This window comes from Anomaloglossus baeobatrachus, chromosome 4, assembly GCF_048569485.1.
Source record: "Anomaloglossus baeobatrachus isolate aAnoBae1 chromosome 4, aAnoBae1.hap1, whole genome shotgun sequence".
In the NCBI taxonomy this organism is placed as follows: domain Eukaryota; kingdom Metazoa; phylum Chordata; class Amphibia; order Anura; family Aromobatidae; genus Anomaloglossus; species Anomaloglossus baeobatrachus.
The window spans coordinates 608,961,244-608,969,194 of record NC_134356.1 but is presented as its reverse complement, the minus strand read 5'-3'; the positions used below and the strand labels follow the sequence as shown (position 1 = coordinate 608,969,194).

Sequence of the window (7,951 nt, the reverse complement as noted above, 5' to 3'; positions counted from 1 at the left end):
GGTCATCAATGCTCTGACGCACGCCCAGAGCCTACGTTGGGGGTTTGATCGCGGCGGGTCCCCCATGGAGCAGTGTAATGGACGCCCGGCAGGGAGCCACACTGGACTCTTATAGTAATGTTTAAGTTTGTAACGTTCAAGTAATGCGCCTCCCATAATGGGATGAAATGTTTTAACATGTCATGTTTGTTTCTCCAGTCCGGGAGTACTGAATTTAACTAAGGGGGAGTGTGGCGCCCCAGGACCTGGTCGCCACAACAGCATTGCCCTCCCAAAGGGTTAATGCTGAGCCTGGAGGTAATTGGGAGATCTATTGGCCAGTAAGTTAACACCCAACACAGTTCTCCCTCCGGCCAGCAGGGGGAGCTCTGAACCTGGAACTTCAGGGAGCATTCCTTAAGTCTGGCTGGAGTGAGGAAGTAGTGGTTAGTCTGGAGACAGGAGTGAAGGAGGACAGACGGAGAGTAGTGCTGCCTTGTAGAACTGGGGCCTAGAGCTGGGATAGCTTGGCCCAGTGAAGCAAGAGGTGCAGAGAGGCACAGCAGAGACTCGGACATCGGAGTCTGTAGTTGCCAGGGTATAAAATCCATCCCTGGTAGCTGAATCCGGAGGGCAGGAGAGCTGCAAGCCCCCTGGCCCAGAAGCAATCTGAAGGTACAGCTGCATCCCAAGGGCCCGGTGTGGACTCCAGCAGAGAAGCACCAGAGAGGGCCTGCGCAGTCTACCACACAGAAAAAGGGGCAAACCACCAGTCCCAGCAGCAAGAGGGCAATTGCTAATCCAAAGTGCAGTGTCCTAAAACAGCAAAGTAAGATTAAGGAGTAGGCCTCATACTCAACTGGCCAAAGATCACCCCAGGCACTTCCAGGCCGGCCGGACCATCTTTACCATCTGTGACAGTCTCCCTGGGCTAAACTTCTGCCGAGTAAAAGAGGAGAAGGTAAAGAGACTACTGTTTGTGCCTGTTTCTTTCATTGCTTGTCGGCCCTGCACCGTGTTAGTCACACAACACCATAGACTTCCACAAGCACCAACTGTGTCCCGGGGCACCGCTCCACCTGTGGGGATTTATTGGACATCCCTAGATGACCAAATTAAGGAGTAACGCCATTTTTCAATAAAATCAATCTTTATTTAAACATATTTTTTTTTTTTAAAATATTTTAGCAAAAAAGGTACCGTATAAAAGAGAGGCACGGACAGGCACATAATTAGATCCCTATATTAGTAACTGGGATATTTACACCCAGGCAGGTAAATGTATATCTGATTACAGCCAAAAACCAAATATTAAATGAATCTAGTGATTATACCAATTATTAATACCAGTGTACCATATTCATTGCTGCACAAATCTCCACATATATAATTTAAGACAAGTATCATATGCCATATGGACCAAGAGCAGACTCTGCGGTTCCACCTGCGTTTTTTCATCTGCAGTGCATAGATTTTTTCATGCAGGGTTCCTCCATAAATAATCTGTACTCATGCGAATAAATAAATAAAAGAGTATGGAGGTTCCCTAAGCACGAATCAATTCCATTGAATGCAGTATAAATTAATGAACGCACAAGGTGGTGTCAGCAGAGCCCGCTCAGGCTCACAGATTACATAGAATTCATGACACTTAGAAACATACAATGTGCAGCAACAAACCATCTATGATAACGACCGCACAAACCATGCAAGTCCAAAAATCAACTAGAGATTAGTGTAATTAGGCTGACAAAATACATGATAATATCATAATATTACATCACCTGACTGGGAAGTATCCTGCCGTGACCCTCGCACTCCGACACGTGTTTCACAAACAGCTTTCTCAAGGAGCGTGTCAGAGGTGAGGGGCGAGCAGATTATAAACATCAGATAACCAATAAGAGGTGCCAAAACCTGATTGCATTCAAACGTCACACCAGGAAACAGACTAATCCCATTAGCGGCGCATGACTGCAGTTGCTACGGACGCTTGAAAAGAGACCTCCCACGGATCGCGATCACGTGACCGTGACGTCATGACCCACACGGTGGTGAGTCATGGCAACCACAGCACGCTATCTGACGCGATGTGTGACGGTCAGTCGGCAGCAGTAGGAGTCATGCGCACTGGGTAATCTGTGATACTTAGAAAATAATACACACAACAGGACAGGAAGATTTCGATCATTCAAAAAACTTATTGTCAGAAAAACTATGCAATCGACTGCAAAAAGGCACATCATTAAATAGAAGGGAACCATATTATTATGCAAAGATATATAATTTTACAAAAAACACCCCATTATAACATACAATCAATATGATAGAGACCTATACAGTCAAGGGCACGTCTTTACATAGGAGGAGATCATATTATTATACAGTCATAAATGGATTTACAAATTCTAGAGAAAACACCCCATTATAACATACAGTCAATACAAAATAATTAAAGAGAACACTACTCCATAACACTTGTTCATATAATATATAATGATCCTGTCGGACGACTTGAAAGAGTAGCTCCTTCCCCTAGACATCAACGGTCATCACACGAAACCTTCCCAGGACATGTAGAAACAGCACACTCCATTGGTGAAATTAACCCGAATATATGGTGACCTAAATGAACTAAAAAAATAAACGATTAAAATAATAAAAAAACAAAACCCACCAAACACATCTAACTAAAACCCAGGCATCCATACGCGAAGGATACAAGAGACACAAGAAACTACAAAATATCATGAGAACAAACACCTCAGAAAACCTCCCTCTTTTTTGGATACAACCAGGTTGATTACAGGAAGGCTGAAAAACCCATATTTTCGTTCAGCCCATTAGGAGTCAAGGTTCCCAGCCTATAAATCCACTTACTTTCAACCTGGGCAAGAAGCTTACCAAGATCCCCCCCTCTAGTACCGAGAGACACTAAATCAATACCTTTCGCTTTCAACAAGGAGGAATTACATCCATGGTACTTTTTATAATGTCTTGGAATGGTTTTTAACAAATTTTCATCGGTGATGCTTTTAGCTTTCTCAATGTCCAGACAGTGCTCACGAATTCTAATTTTCAACTCCCTCGTGGTAAGTCCAATATATACCCTTTTGCATGGGCATTCAATCCTGTAAATCACACCTTTTGAGGAACACGTGATCCGATGTCTAATATCGAACTCACGTGATCCATCAAAATTGTGAAACTTCTTGGACTTAACAAGATTGGCACACGCCTTGCAAAGGCCACATGGGAAAAACCAACTGGCAATGGTTGGCTGGACATGCTTGTTTGAAATGGTTCATAGTTACTATGAACAAGCATGTCCCTCAAGTTTTTACCACGTTTAGCCACAATAGATGGTCGTGATGGGAGAATTCTTTTTAGAACCGGATCCGTCAGTAAAATATTCCAATGTTTCTGGACTACTGTCCTCATTTTATCCCACTTATTATTGTAAGTGGTAATAAGACGCACTGTCTGGTCATTATTTGTTGTTTTCACCGTGTTGGAAAAAAGGAGAGAGTTTCTGGACGACCCCACTGCTCTCCTAAAACCATGCCTTATTGTCCTCCGACTATAACCTCTTGATTCAAATCTATGGGCCAGCTCCTCAGAGTGAGTCATAAAACTTGAATCATCGGAGCAAATTCTCCTAACCCTGAGGAACTGGCCGACAGGAATCCCCTTGATGGTATTTTTAGGGTGTGCAGATGATGCCAGTAGTAAGGAATTAGTGGCGGTTGGTTTACGGAAGACCTGAGTGGACAACAAACCGTCCGATGATGCCACAATTTTCAAATCCAAAAAATTGATTTCACGGCCATACTCAAATGTGAGTTTGATATTTAGATTGTTTTGATTCAAACTCTGCATGAATTCCTGTAAACCAACCACATCACCCTCCCAAATAAACCACACATCATCTATATACCTGATCCAATTCAAAACCTGATGAGTACATAGATTGTTGTCACTCACAAAAATCTGCCGCTCCCACGCCCCCAAAAAAAGGTTGGCGTAGGATGGTGCACAGCAGGCACCCATAGCAGTACCCTGGGTTTGTAGATACACCTTTCCATTGAATATGAAGATGTTATGTGTCAGTATATACTCAAGTAAGACTAAAATCAAGTCCGCCGTGGGACGTGCAATATTACTAGACTCAAGGTACCAAGAGACAGCCCTCAGACCATCCGGATGCCTAATGGAGGTATATAGAGATTCAATGTCAGCAGACACCATCATCATATTATCCTCCAGGTGAATCCCATCCAGACGTCTGAGCGCTGCCGTGGTATCCTGAATGTAAGATGGTAACTCACATACCAACGGCTTCAAATAATAGTCAATTACTTGACACACCAATTCAATGAGGCTACCGTTCCCAGATATTATGGGTCTGCCAGGGGGATTAATTGGATCCTTGTGAATTTTTGGAATCAGGTACAAAGCCGGGAGACGTGGATGAAGTTTCTTAACAGTATCAAGGAATTTTTTGGGAATAATTCCCTTGTCATATGCTTGTTCCAAGATCACAACTAAGGAGCTATGAAAAGTAGAGGTGGGATTATATGGTAATTTCCGGTAACATTTAGTATCTCCCAACAATTTGTTAGCCTGCTCTTCATACTTGTCACACGGCCAAATAACAAGGTTGCCGCCTTTATCAGCTGGCTTGATAATGACATCCCGCCAGGATTGTAACTCTTTCAAACCAGCCCACTCATCTTTAGTAAGATTCCGGGCTGGTGAAGGTGAGGCGGCCAACTCTTCAATTTCTTGAGAGACCATTTTCGTAAACACCTCTAAGGCCGGACAAATACTCAAGCTTGGGAATTTTTTAGATTTATTCATAAGCTGTAACGGGAAATTACCAACCTCATTCTCTGAGCTCTCCTCCTCCAAAGATTGTAAAATTGAAAGTGCCTCTTGCTCCTCCCTAGTGGTGAAGATATCAGAAGCTTGAGTCTTATGATGCAATTTTTTAAGCAGGATTTTTCTTGAAAAAAGGTGAATATCTTTCACCGCTGTGAACGCGTCTAGGGGATTAGAAGGGGAAAAAGTTAATCCCTTTTCTAATAAAGAAATTTGTACATCTGAGAGCATGTGTTGAGAAAGATTAATTACCTGCGGCCCATCCTTACGTTTGTCCCTCGGATTGAAGATATCATATCCTTTACGTTTCCCTCTGTATCCATTATATGAGGGATCTCTGGGACCTTCTGAGCCGCTTGTAGACACATTGCTCTCAGATGCAGAATTCAACGATTGATTAGAGGCAAATCTGGAAGTAGCCATCTTGGATTCCTTCTTTATCTGCCATTTATAAATTTTTTTACTCTCAAAATCTTGGATATCGCGCTGATATTTTTTCAATTTATCAGTGCTGATCTCCTTCTCCCACCGTTCAAAATCCTTATCCAGGCTCGCAAAAAGTACTTGTAGGTCATCCTTAGATAGATCTTTTTGAAGGCCCTCCTCAAGTTCCTTTATCTCCTCCTCTAATTTAAGCAAGGTAATTTTATTCTTTTCGTTTATAATTTTCATAAATTCAAACGAACATTTTGCAGCAGCCTTCTGCCATCTTAGGATCAAATCTTCCTGCTCCAGATCAAAGCTAGGATATAAATGAATCCTAAGACCCCGGGGGATGATTTCTTGCTCACAATATCGCTCAAGGGAGTTACTTGTCCACCAAATTTTTGTTTTTTTATGTAAAACATTCCTGTATCTCTTGATACTATCTTTGCATGATGACTGGGGTAAAATCACACCGGTACCCTTGCTAAATATAGTAGAGGCTTTGGACAGCCAGCTGGTTTCCCTGGCTTTGAAATCCATTGTGGAATGGGACCAACTGTTCAAAAAACAGCAAAAATATACAATTAACAACCTCATGTCCTATTAGTTACCTACTAGCACTCCAAGATACATGATTTATACACATTTATTGGACATCCCTAGATGACCAAATTAAGGAGTAACGCCATTTTTCAATAAAATCAATCTTTATTTAAACATATTTTTTTTTAAAATATTTTAGCAAAAAAGGTACCGTATAAAAGAGAGGCACGGACAGGCACATAATTAGATCCCTATATTAGTAACTGGGATATTTACACCCAGGCAGGTAAATGTATATCTGATTACAGCCAAAAACCAAATATTAAATGAATCTAGTGATTATACCAATTATTAATACCAGTGTACCATATTCATTGCTGCACAAATCTCCACATATATAATTTAAGACAAGTATCATATGCCATATGGACCAAGAGCAGACTCTGCGGTTCCACCTGCGTTTTTTCATCTGCAGTGCATAGATTTTTTCATGCAGGGTTCCTCCATAAATAATCTGTACTCATGCGAATAAATAAATAAAAGAGTATGGAGGTTCCCTAAGCACGAATCAATTCCATTGAATGCAGTATAAATTAATGAACGCACAAGGTGGTGTCAGCAGAGCCCGCTCAGGCTCACAGATTACATAGAATTCATGACACTTAGAAACATACAATGGGCAGCAACAAACCATCTATGATAACGACCGCACAAACCATGCAAGTCCAAAAATCAACTAGAGATTAGTGTAATTAGGCTGACAAAATACATGATAATATCATAATATTACATCACCTGACTGGGAAGTATCCTGCCGTGACCCTCGCACTCCGACACGTGTTTCACAAACAGCTTTCTCAAGGAGCGTGTCAGAGGTGAGGGGCGAGCAGATTATAAACATCAGATAACCAATAAGAGGTGCCAAAACCTGATTGCATTCAAACGTCACACCAGGAAACAGACTAATCCCATTAGCGGCGCATGACTGCAGTTGCTACGGACGCTTGAAAAGAGACCTCCCACGGATCGCGATCACGTGACCGTGACGTCATGACCCACACGGTGGTGAGTCATGGCAACCACAGCACGCTATCTGACGCGATGTGTGACGGTCAGTCGGCAGCAGTAGGAGTCATGCGCACTGGGTAATCTGTGATACTTAGAAAATAATACACACAACAGGACAGGAAGATTTCGATCATTCAAAAAACTTATTGTCAGAAAAACTATGCAATCGACTGCAAAAAGGCACATCATTAAATAGAAGGGAACCATATTATTATGCAAAGATATATAATTTTACAAAAAACACCCCATTATAACATACAATCAATATGATAGAGACCTATACAGTCAAGGGCACGTCTTTACATAGGAGGAGATCATATTATTATACAGTCATAAATGGATTTACAAATTCTAGAGAAAACACCCCATTATAACATACAGTCAATACAAAATAATTATATATTATATGAACAAGTGTTATGGAGTAGTGTTCTCTTTAATTATTTTGTATTGACTGTATGTTATAATGGGGTGTTTTCTCTAGAATTTGTAAATCCATTTATGACTGTATAATAATATGATCTCCTCCTATGTAAAGACGTGCCCTTGACTGTATAGGTCTCTATCATATTGATTGTATGTTATAATGGGGTGTTTTTTGTAAAATTATATATCTTTGCATAATAATATGGTTCCCTTCTATTTAATGATGTGCCTTTTTGCAGTCGATTGCATAGTTTTTCTGACAATAAGTTTTTTGAATGATCGAAATCTTCCTGTCCTGTTGTGTGTATTATTTTCTAAGTATCACAGATTACCCAGTGCGCATGACTCCTACTGCTGCCGACTGACCGTCACACATCGCGTCAGATAGCGTGCTGTGGTTGCCATGACTCACCACCGTGTGGGTCATGACGTCACGGTCACGTGATCGCGATCCGTGGGAGGTCTCTTTTCAAGCGTCCGTAGCAACTGCAGTCATGCGCCGCTAATGGGATTAGTCTGTTTCCTGGTGTGACGTTTGAATGCAATCAGGTTTTGGCACCTCTTATTGGTTATCTGATGTTTATAATCTGCTCGCCCCTCACCTCTGACACGCTCCTTGAGAAAGCTG

At 41.6% G+C, this 7,951-nt stretch overlaps 1 long non-coding RNA gene across 1 annotated transcript; it reads right to left on the bottom strand.

Moving 5' to 3' along the window:
- Window positions 1–1,665: 1,665 nt before the first annotated feature.
- LOC142301891 (uncharacterized) lies at window positions 1,666–5,372 on the bottom strand. Its single transcript, XR_012752906.1, has 3 exons — window positions 5,113–5,372; window positions 4,864–5,024; window positions 1,666–2,613 (listed from the first exon to the last, which is right to left on the bottom strand). It is a non-coding gene; the product is annotated as an uncharacterized LOC142301891 (long non-coding RNA).
- Between the last annotated feature and the right edge of the window lie 2,579 nt (window positions 5,373–7,951).